Source organism: Pavona decussata, unplaced genomic scaffold (genome assembly GCF_977016875.1).
Source record: "Pavona decussata unplaced genomic scaffold, jaPavDecu1.1 SCAFFOLD_234, whole genome shotgun sequence".
Classification (NCBI taxonomy): domain Eukaryota; kingdom Metazoa; phylum Cnidaria; class Anthozoa; order Scleractinia; family Agariciidae; genus Pavona; species Pavona decussata.
In genome coordinates this window covers 1526387-1538891 of record NW_028145639.1, presented here as the reverse complement: position 1 = coordinate 1538891, position 12505 = coordinate 1526387, and the positions used below count along the sequence as shown (strand labels likewise).

At 36.8% G+C, this 12505-nt stretch overlaps 1 long non-coding RNA gene across 1 annotated transcript; it reads left to right on the top strand.

Moving 5' to 3' along the window:
* The first annotated feature begins 5782 nt into the window (after positions 1–5782).
* On the top strand, positions 5783–12261 carry LOC146458061 (uncharacterized). The gene is made up of 4 exons (XR_014858306.1): positions 5783–5854; positions 6197–6277; positions 7179–7252; positions 11735–12261. It is a non-coding gene; the product is annotated as an uncharacterized LOC146458061 (long non-coding RNA).
* The last annotated feature ends 244 nt before the right edge of the window (positions 12262–12505 follow it).

Here is a 12505-nt window from a genome sequence, read left to right as displayed (position 1 = left end):
TTTTTCGATTGCGGGAATTTTGTTTTTCCTACCATTCTGCCATTCCAGAGAACAATTTAATGTCCACTTTGTCACTGCACGTGTTGACTTTGGGGTGGCATTCTCGATTAAATTCCTCTTTTCCTCGGCATTTTTAGGCTTCCAAAAATCTCTGGAACAGGACGCCATGTCCTCTTCGGTTAGTAGAAGAAAAGTTCAAAACTCGTGTGAGATTTTGATTTTCTTGCACACTAATTTAATACCTAATGCTTTTTCTCGTATGCTAATTTCCAACGTTCACAAAAGCATAATTGTTATGAACTCTATTGACACATGCTTTTCCAGGAATGTTTTTGAAGTCGTTTAAACCCGATAAAACAGTTCTGCTCGTTTTTTATACATTACTTATGAAAGCTCATCGGTTTTTTTAGTACTGTACTAAAGAGAGATACTCAACGTAAATTTGCATCATCATAGAATGTTTAATTAATTGACCAAAAATCTTATTGATTTTTTTGTAATCATTGTCAAGATCTGTTCGTTCAAAAGATTTAACTGTACTAAAGAGAGATTCCCAATGTAAATCTGCATCATTATAGGATGTTTAATTAACTCACCAAAAATCTTATTGATTTTTTTTGTTCGTATTTATTATCATGATATGTTGAAACCATTCTTCGATGAATTTGATAAAAAATTATGAAATTAAACTTCACCTTGAGACTTTGTTTTTGTTTCGATAATAGAAATCATTTTATTAATCCATGATTTAATATAAAGGCGAAACCTCCTGGCTTGTTCCGTTACCCAGCAGATGCCATTCAATCACGCCAACGCACTGGCATCTCTTAAACTAACCTGTCCCGTAACGTCTTTCACTTAGGAGCAGTGTCAGGCACGTATTTTTTTTTTTTAATAGGTGATACTTAAAAGTGTCATTTGGAATAGCCAAAATACATACAGGTATGGATGTAAACGTCAAAATAATGATTCATTAATTTTTGCTACCAATAATTCTGCTAGTGTACAGAAACTAGTGTCATCACAGGTCACCAAAGCGTATGTGACACAGGTTACCATGCAAGCGTGATTTAAGAGTTTGTATGGAGTTAAAATTAAATCGAAATTTAGACAACAATATTCCCACAAAACCCACAAAAAATATGATTAATTCTGAAAAAGCTTACCCGGTGTGTTTTGCTGTGTTTTCAATGCTTCTCAGTGCTTCTAAGCGAGTGCTTAAGTTTCAAGCAAATTTTAGCGAGGTTTTCGAAGCGCTCTCCTAAAATGACGGGCCAAATTTTATTCAAATTCGACTTTTAGTTTCCTACCTTGTCATTAACATAATACAGTGATGCACGTGGACCAGCTGCTGAGAGATAAACCGCTCTAAACAGCGTTCAGAAGCACTGAGAAGCATTGAAAACACAGCAAAACACACCGAGTAAGCGTTTTCAGACTTAATCATATTTTTTGTGGGTTTTGTGGGAATATTGTTGTCTAAATTTCGATTTAATTATAACTCCATACAAACTCTTAAATCACGCTTGCATGGTAACCTGTGTCACATACGCTTTGGTGACCTGTGTTGCAACTTGAAAAAAGAGTCAATTTTTTTCAAGTTTCTCCTATGTATCTTGGAGAAAAGGCGAAAAAATTCATTATAGTTTAATTTTTCTAAGAGAAATCATTTCATATTTTCCTCCCGGTGCTCTAACAGCAATTTCGAGTTATAAAATAGTTTCTTTATCAAATATTTGAGCGGTTTTGACAAACATAGAGCAAAAGCTTCGTGACAGTGTCCCATATAAGACTTGTACCCTTCTTTGTCGCAGCTAGTACGCACGGCTTCTCAATAGGCCATTTCCGAGTTGCTGTGAAACTCATTATGAAAGCGAGGCTAAGTGCAAAGTTTTTATTATGAAAATTAGTTTTCATTCGTATGCAAACAAAACTAATTTTCATATGAAAAGCTTTTGCACTTAAGGCTGGTTTCCATATGATCGCAGATCGCAGATCGCAGTAAGGTCTGCGCTCGTCTGCGATCATATGGAAACTACTTCTGCGATCGTCTGCGTTCCTGCGATCGCGATCGCAGACGATCACAGAAGATAGAACCATGTTCTATCTAAAGGCTGGTTTCCATATGATCGCAGACGATCGCAGACCTTATTGCGATCTGCGATCCGCGATCATATGGAAACCAGCCTTTAGCCTAGCTCGCTTTCATAATGAGGTTTACAGCAACTCGAAAATGGCCTATTACACTCTTCTTTTATAAGAATGTTGAGGCTTAGCCTCCCACGCAGACGTTCTTAGGGATTCGTCACGCGTTCCTGCAGGACGTTCGTGGGGAAGGAACGCGTGACGAAGCCCTAAGAACGTCTGCGTGGGAGGCTAGTCGAGGCTGAGATTAACTAAACTTTAAGAACATACTAAGAATATTTATTTACCCAGGCTGACAGTCAGTTAAGAACATTTCTATTTTAATAAAATGTTTTTTAAAATAAACAGTATAAATACTTAAAAACCTCTGAGGTCGATACTTTTCGTAAAGCCAAATTTACCGAGGTTGGCTACCGGGAAATCTTGTACTCAGCACTAGAGTACATGTAAGCCGCGCAATAGAGCAGTGAGCTTGATATCATACTACGGCACAAACTGCTCTTTGATAGCTATTTTATTTTTATTTATCCATTTAATTTATAATGGACTGAGTGGAGTGCAATTTGGTCTAAAATCATACGCGTGATTTCAAAATCGAACGAGCGCGCAGCGCGAGTTTGATTTGAAATCACAAGTATGATTTCAGACCAAAATTGCACGACAAAAAGATCAATCACCACTTTAGTACACCTATTTTGAAATCACAGTGTATCATTGTCAATATTAATATTCAATTTTTGTTACTTCACTTCCATTTTGATGGGCTAAAGAAAGGATGCGATTTAGAGCAAAAAATGGTGCAATTTGTGAATAAATCGCACTGTTGAGGGCCAATCAGATTGCAAGGATCACCAGTGATTTTAAAATGGGTGTAATAAATTTATTTATTTGTTCACATCACCACCTCATACGTAAGATTACAGTAGTTACAATGTGAGTCATGTTAACAAGAACAGTTTCATAAAATAAATAAAATAAATGGCGAGGAGACCCAGAAAGCTAAAGGCTTGTACAAGGAGGTCCACGCATGACCTGTCTTGGTCCGTCGGCATAGACTTATTACAAGAGGTAAATTAAGAACAAGCAAAGGACTTTTTCAGGATTAAATTGCCAAAAAAATAATAAGGACGTTGAGCCTCAGCCAACACCAACACCAAAAAAGGGACAAAAACCCAAAAACTAGAGTGCATAGTATTAGGATAAAAAAAATTAAAGTGGATAGTTTTAGGATAAAAATTAGACCAAAATCCATAGTGTATAGTATAAAGAAAAAATTTATTTAAAACCCGATAGTGTATAGTATTGGGATGAATCTAAGGCCAAAACGGATAGTGGATAGTATTCGGATGAACTAAGACAAAATGCATAGTGGATAGTGGATTTCGGATGAAAACTAGGTCAAAATGCAGGGCTTATAATATTACAGAGAATATTAGGCCCTAACCCTAACCCTAAACTTGGTAAACTGACTAATTTTAAAGTGATCTTTCTTATGATTCAACGCTCTTTGCTTTTTTTATTTTGTGTTTGCTCAAAGTATATCTCTGAGATTTTTGTTGCGTTTCTGTCACAAAAAAAGTCTGTTCAACAGCTTTTCTGCGATTGCTTGGTCACACCCTAGAATTTCATCCTCAAGCTCAAGTAAAGTGATTCCAGGAGCTCATACGCTCCTGGTGATTTATTTACAGTCGAACCTCTTTATTACGGACACCAAGAGGACAGGGATAAGTGTGCCCGCATTATAGAGGTGTCCGTTTTAGAGAGGTAGGCCTTATATGGATTTCGGTCTCTCACGGACCAAGTGAACTGTCCATAATAGAGAGGTGTCCGTATTAAAGAGTTGTAGGTACAGGAGAGGTTCCACTGTATTTATTTATTTGTTTATTTTTTTTTTTTTTTGGCTTTTTCTTTCTTTCTTTCTTTCTTTCTTTCTTTCTTTCTTTCTTTCTTTCTTTCTTTCTTTCTTTCTTTCTTTCTTTCTTTCTTTCTTTCTTTCTTCCTTCCTTTCTTTCTTTCTTCTTTAATTATTTTTTTGGGGAGGTGGGGTGGAGGGCTGGGGGAGATCTACTGCAGATGTCCGACCTTTGTGTATTGGAACCTCTCCTTACGGACACCTCTCTATTACGGACAGTTCACTTGATCTTTGAGAGACCGAAATTCATATAAAGCCTACCTCTATAAAACGGACATCTCTATAATACGGACACTTATTCCTGTCCCCTTGGTGTCCGTATAAAGAGGTTCGACTGTAGTAGATTAATTGAAATCAAGTTATTAAACGGTGTTCGTAAGTTACGTCATTAGACCGTTTTACATTGTTGTTTTGCAGCGGACGATTCTAACGTGCAGCAAAATAAGCGCACGTGCATTTTACGGTTTGAAAATTTTACATTTTCTCGCTATTCCTACGAGGGGAGCCTCTCTCGACACTAGTGCTTGCAAGTTACAGTGTTAATTAAGTATTTTTCCACAACAAACTAATTTTCTTCTCAAGTTTGCATTTTTTTTTTTTTTTGCTTTTCCTTACGTCCCTAAACTACAGTTTTCACTATTTTTTATCATTTCCACTCAATCGTTGTATTTTTTTACTTGTCTTTGTAATCTGCATTTCTCATCATGTAATTTGAATTGCAAATATAATGCGAAAATTCATCTTTAATTCATGTCTCATCTTCACGCACATGGCGCCGTTCGCAAAGTTAACCTTCCAGTTTCTAAATCCTTGTTTCTGAGCTTTTATGGAGTGTTATCTATACTAATGAACCTCAAGGCGACAGGAAAACGCTGGGGGACTACAAATCTCACGGAAGATAAAACGACGCAGAGAGCAAGGCTTTGACGTTCATCGATGTTGGATTAACGAAGATGAAACTTCAAAGAACGTTGGGCGTTTTAAGACAGGTAAATCATCTACGATTTATTCTCTTTTTTATGAGTTAATCTTGGAATGAAAGTGAAGTTTCAAGTATGAAATTAGTTGAATTTTTGTGGTCGGTCATTTGTTTTGCTAAAAGTTAGTCAACTTTGCTTCAATAATTAAAAGTAAATGATGAGTCACGGTTTTGTTTAAGTTTGTAAGAAAGTGATAGCCAGGCGATTTTAGTTTCTTTCTGACAAAATGATTGCTTGTTTGTTTAGTGTTTTTGTTTTGTCGTTTAAACATGATAATTTGAACTTGTTCAACAATATTCTAATTGTCCACATTAATATTCTTTAATTTAGTTTTGGTCAATTTTGGTGGATTTCCAAGATGGTCGACATTTGGAAATAGTAGGTGGCATCATCCCAGTGGCAAAGGACGTGATTAGTTCTCAGTTAAGAACATCAAACAAAGCAATCTTGAAAATTTTGTGTCCTCTAATATTCGTTGCATAGCTGTAATCTATTTGGGGCGGGGGGAGGGGGGGGGGGGGGGCGGAGGTTAACAGTGCTGATGAGAGGGAGGAATCGATCCTACTCGCTTTCCCCAAAGGTCTACGAAATCTCAAAAAGCCCTGTTGATAGTCTTTGATCCCATCAATTTATGCCTATACTGTGTTCTCAATTTTCAGGATGGACGTTTACGAGAGGTTCCAGGATTTCAATCGAGCTAGCAACCCTGTTTTCTCAGTGCAACTCGTCAGCACAAATGGTATGCATAAGCAATGTCAAATGGCCCTACATTTGAAGGTGATTCATGCAGGATTAAATTGTGGAGATTTTAAGCAAAGTAAGTGATACCTTTATATTCTCTAAGGTAGTGGTTATGTTAGTAACTAAGAAGTCTTGATTTCAATTAGCGTATTCGAAACTTTCCTGTTGTTATCAGTTAGTGATATAACCAATCTCAGATTCCGGCAAAAATATGTATGGAGCTGCCAAACGTTAGGATTTTGCTCGAAATATGGTTTGAGATGTTGCCCTCCATTCAGCAGTTTTAGAACTTTCTTATACAGCACGGGTATACCCATTTAGAAGAGAAAACGAAAATGACTTCAACGACAACTGTAGTCTTTCTATAGCAGCAAACAGCCCTGTCCAACATATTAATCGCACATGCTTTTAATTTTAGGGCAAAAAGTGAATGCAGCAGAACGAAGTTTAATCGGAAGTACAATTTAAAGAGCAAGATAAATCATTGATGAAAAAATTTGTAAGTATTTTAATTGCTTGGCAAGAGTGACAGTATTACTGGGCCATTTAAACAGTAATTAATTATTTAATTTGTTACCTGCCACCAAACAGGGTAAGGTTATCGCTTGTTGGTACTAGATACCTTGTCTTTACTAAACCTTGTCTTGTAATAAAGTATATCTCTTGAGGGTGTATTCAATATTAAGTATCAATGCCTGAAAACACCAGGTATTTATACCAGTTCACTGATCTGAATTAAATAAGAACATCATTCCACTGGCTGATGAACCAAATGAACTGAGAGGTTGTCGTGACAGAATTATTGGTCCGACCATTTACACAGTTTTAATTATTTAATTTGTTACCTGCCACCAAACAGGTCAAGATTATCGCTTGTTGGTGCTTGATACCTTGTCTTATATCTAGTAGGGGGTAGTCAACATTTAGCACCATTGCCTGAAAAGATCTGTGCTCTGATCTGGGTTAAATAAGAATATCATTTTACTGGCTGGGCGGTGAACTGAATGAACTTAGAGCGGTTGCCCTAGACGCCTTAACGTGTTAACGTTTTATCTTACTTTTCGAATGCGCCGCGCAAATTCCATTCACATCGGAAGCTGACTGAGCCAACTCTTTTTCAAAGGCATTCGTAGGTGACCCTATCGATTCGCTTGGCGTGCATAACAACTGGGTAATTTATCCCAATTAAAGTGAAGATAAAACCGGAACTCAATGGAGCTGCCATAGGCGCCTCTAAATTATCTTATTTGACGCACAAATTCCACTGACATTGAAAGCTGGCTGAGAGTAAGAAGCTTTCCTAAGCGACACAGCTGATTCTTTTGACATGCATTACAACTGGGCAGTTTACACCAGTTAACCTCTGCGCTATATTAATCAAACCTACGTTTAATTTTAAGGGCATGATGCATTGGATTGTGGTTAAAAATGGAAGGTCAACACAAAGCGAAAGAAGAAGCGTTAATCACAAAAGGTGAGTTCCCCTTTCCCTTGTTTATTGAGATTGCTTGTTTTAAGAGTGTTAGAATTGTTAATTGCCGTTTACGTTTTGGGTATCAAATACCAAATGTGGTTATAAAGAGAACTTCCGCTCTTCTTATACCAGTTCACCGATCTGAATTAAATAAGAACATCATTCCACTGGCTGATGAACCAAATGAACTGAGGGGTTGCGTGACAGAATTACTGGTCCATTTAAATAGTAATTAATTATTTAATGTGTTACCTGCCACCAAACAGGTCAAAATTATCGCTTGTTGGTACTTGATACCTTGTCGTATACCTAGAAGGGGGTAGTGGGTTAAATAAGAATATCATTTTACTGGCTGGGCGATGAACTGGATGAACTTAGAGGGGTTGCCCTAGACGCCTTAACGTGTTTACCTTTTATCTTACTTTACGAATGCGCCGCGCAAATTCCATTCACATCGGAAGCTGACTGAGCCAACTCTATTTGAGAGGCATTCGTAGGTGACACTATTGATTCGTTTGGCGTGCATAACAACTGGGTAATTTATCCCAATTAAAGTGAAGATAAAACCTGAACTCAATGGAGCAGCCACAGGCGCCTCTAAATTATCTTATTTGACGCACAAATTCCACTGACATTGAAAGCTGGCTGAGAGTAAGAAGCTTTCCTAAGCGACCCAGCTGATTCTTTTGACGTGCATTACAACTGGGCACCAGTTACCACCTGCACTATATTAATCAAACCTACGTTTAATGTTAAGGGCAACACTGAGCATGATGCATCGGATTGTCGTTAATAATGGAAGTTTGATACAAAGCGAAAGAGGAAGCGTTAATCACAGAAGGTGAGTTCCCCTTTCTCTTGTTTATTTAGATTGCTTGTTTTAGAGTATTAGAAATGTTAATTTTCGTTTACGTTTTGGGTATCAAATACCAAATGTGGCTAGAGAGACTTCCGCTCTTCGAACAAATTGACGTTAAATTGTTGGACATGGTGTCTAAATTTCAAAGCTTCAGTGCAAAATTGGAGATAGCATTTTACTGTTCTACAAATTGGATTTTGTTTTCACGTATTTTTGCTTTTAATTTTTCTGCGCGCCACTAATTGGTTTCCATGACGTCATATGGTTGCTTCTTGACAAACGTGGCAAACGTATGACGTCATAAACCAAAATGGCGGCACGCAGGAAATTTGTATGTGTAATTGCATGAGGCCGAGTAAAATTAGGGATTAATTTTCACGCGTACTTTCAGAGTTTCCCCAAATTCGAGACGAGGGCAATTGCGAAAACTTTGAAAATACAAGTGAAAATTAATCCTTAACTCTACGAGGACTCAATGCGATTACGTGTTTATAACATAGAGGGCAAAATTTCTTAAACCATCGCGGCACTTCGTAAAACAGTCAGTCCCGGAGTAACAACACTCACCCCTAAGGCAAGCAAAGAAACAAATTATTTTATCATTTCGTAGTGTACAAAACAGACAAAACAGACGAGAAAATTGATTATTATACACACATAATTAAGAGAAAATATAAGTTTAAAATTCAGAAGGGGCTAACAACGATGAAAACAAATGTTAGGCATCAATTAATTGACTCCCCTGCTTCAAAATTGCACGAACACAGATCGATAAATATAGAAAACAGCGGATCCAAAGAAGGAACTTGCAGAGTAATTTCTTCCATTGAATTTGACCTGTTCCTTCCTCCCATCAAAAGAGCACTGTTATGTTCGGTTATCGTTCGTTGGAAGAAGTCGTAGCGAGGTCAAAGCACTTGGTCGTCATGACTGATTTCAGTTTTTCAAATAAAAAAAAAATCTGATTCAAGTTTTTAGCGTTTGGTACAAATAATCTTTTGCTGTTTTAGTAAGACGCGAAAATTTACCTTTAGGAATTTCCTTTACAGCTGCAGCACTTGATTACCATGTTTGTTTTTTTTGGCACAAACAGCCTGGCTTATTAAAAAGAAATGCAAACTATAAAGAACCTAAAAAAACTTGTTGTTGGGCACAAAATGAAGAATTGAACCAGCTAAATGTAGAAATCCCGTGCTTAGCCAAACAGAAAGGGGTACTTTCTTCCTCGACCAATCAAGAGTGAGTAATTTTGCCCTGGGTGAAAGGAAAATTAAGAAAAAATGCCTTCTGTAACAGCCAATCAGAATTCAGTAACTTTACTCTCTATGTTATAAAAGCATGAAAATGGGCGATAATCATATTCAACTTTTAGAACAGTAAAATGTCATCTCCACTTTTTAAACTTAGCAATTTGCTTGGAGGAGTAGAAATTCCCTTCATCAAACGCTCCAACTTTCTTGCGTGCGATATTGTGCCAATGTTAGCCTCAGTGTTACACCTTGTGTCTCGACCCCAAGAAAAATGAGGACATTTTCGAGGTCTCGTGAGTATGAGGCATCATGTAATTTTAAAATGAAATTTTAAAGTAACAAAATAGAATTCTAATGAACATTGAAATGAGGAGCACCTAAGGCGCAGGAAGTGAAGTTCGACTCGCTCGACAATTTTAAAGACGAAACCATCTGTTTTCGGAGGGACCAAATTGTCAAGCATCAAATGGTATTTGTGATTGCTATTGAAGTAAAGTTGGGCTAAATCGTCTAAAATGCACTCAGAAATCCAGAAAATAGGTTTTTGTTTCAACTAAGGGCCGTCCCGTCAAAATTATTAGGCATGCGGCCAATTCAAAATTTTATGAAAGTTCTTTAAGGAGAGTTCTCCGGCTACGTAGCAGTCGTTTTCTTTCAAGCAGGCGTGAGAAGAGAATTAGTTACTGGACAGAAGGAGCAAAAATGGACATGGGGGTGGGGAGGGGAGAGGAAGGGAAGAACTCCCTAAATTACGCAAACGAGGCTTGTAAAATTTTCGTGGGAAAGATTTCTACGCCATTAAAGTGGAAAAAAATAATTAATAATAATTTGTTGTCGAGAAAGTGTCGAGTGAACGAACGAAAGTAATATGACGTCATAATTAAGTCATGATTGCGGCCGTCTTTGATTTCTGGATTTCCCCAAAACTTCAGGAAAGCGCCGAAATCGAACTAAAAGTGATCGAAACCAACAAAGGAACGCTAAAATGAACTAAAAACATAAAAGTTACAGCAAGAAAAGTAATTTTTCTTCATTTTAAAAGGGATTTTCCATTTTCTGAAAAAACTGCCTGTCATAAATTGGTTGCCATGGTAACATCAAAGTCAATGAATTATTAACCGGCCACATCAATTTTTTCCCAGATAAATTTGTGAAAAAGTACCCAAAGTGCATGCCGTTTGCTTTAATTTGAAAAACGTTATTCAGGTTCAAAACGCGTGTCTATCACAGTAACAAAACCACTAGCGACCAAATATTCGTAGAACTCTATATCTATCCCTAAAGCACAGATTTCGTCGGCGTTTGTAGATTTTAAAGTTATTCCAGTTTCGTTTACTCCTACTTTTTAGCCCCTGATTAGGTCTAGTTTTGTCTGACCGAAATATTGGGCAAACGTATTCCAGTCATAGCTGCTAGATGGGCCTTGTATCTTGAAAGTTACTTAAATGAATAAAATCAAAGACAGTTTACCAATCATTCCTAAAACTAACAGAGCGATAAAATCTGGGTTTTTCAGACTGAGAGGACATTTTGTGATTGCACATCGTTCGAAAAGGTTCATTTTAGAGTCGCAATTTGACAATGATGACGTCATTATTTCTGATCGCCGCTTACCATCTTCAATCGTTTCGTGTGATAGAGCTCTAATAAAGCTGAGACACACGGAATAACATTGCTCACAATTTGTAAGAGTTCATTTTCCGGCGAGCAAAAGAATTCCAAGGGGGCTCTCTCTTCCTTTCTTGAAGGAGAAAAAGAGACGTCGCAGTTAGATGCTGGGAACAAGGCTATACAAACCATTGAAAACACTCCACATACCCTTTAATACCCCTACGCACAACGGAAACTAAACGTAAACAATGATAGATAAAAAGAGAGCTCTTTTGTCCTTGTTGGGACCTATTTCAAATGTAATTTGGCCGTTCGCGTACCAGTGGTTGTACGTAGTTAAACCAACTGTTAACTGCATTCAATTACATCCCTGTTGAGCAAAAAGTAAAGAAACTAATTATCCTTTAATATTTTCGTCGCGAAATTAATAGATTTTGAACCTTAAATGGTTGACTTTGCAGATTGAACCTATTTATAATAAAAGTTATAATAAAAAAAGTCTTTATTTCCTCACGAGATAAAAAATACATATCTCATGTCACAATATTTGAGTAAAAAGTACAAACATCTAAGTTAATTACAATTAAAATACGCTCACATAGCTAAATTGTATTTAAAAATTAGGCGATTAACGTAAGAGTTCTTGAATCTATCTGTATTAACTTTCGGATACTGACTTGTTTGATACCTTAAATTGTAAGTCGATCACCTAAAGGTCATTACAATTTAACTTTCTAATTGCAGATTTTTCTTAATTTTCAGGACGCTTTGTAGATGACAAGTCTTGACAACACAAGCATGGGAACAAGAACAAGGCAAGCAATTTTTTGTCAAGGTAGAACATAGTTAGTTATTTTTCAAAAGCCGACTAAGATCGAACTTTATTTCTTCGGTGAAACGAATTTTCTGTAAACACGAAGACGCACTGCATCAAAGGACCTGAATTATCATTTAATTTGTCACGTGAATTTTCAACACATTTTTGTATTTTTTATCACTTTCAAGAAATTTCACTATTCAGTAAGTCACATTTCCTGGATTTTGTAACAGAACAAAGAGAAATGTTGTTTTCGACGTTAAGAAACTATTAATTTTATAGCTGAGGCATGTTCGGTTTAAGGATGCTCCCAACAGCTTTTCTGGCATTGGGGTGGATCTTTTCAAATTAATATTTCGCATGGATGGCTTGCTTCGATTTCCGTCATACTTCACCACCTTTTCAAACCTATGATCGAATTGTATGTTTTTGTTGGTTTCCAAGCAACAGTTGTTACCATAGCAACTTTGACACAAAGCATTTCATTTTAAATAACCTCGATTATATTGAAATTTAATCGGACACTTAACAACGACATTTTCCGGGTTTAAACTACTCAACCTAGACAACTTGTGGGCGGAACTAGAAAAAAATCAGTAAGAGCGTTTTCAAGTCAATAAAGAATCATTAGTTATTGCCAGATTTTTTGTTAAAATCTCAAGAAAAAAACTTATAACTTCTCATTTCTGTCTAAAGGTCTTTTATCACAGCAAAAC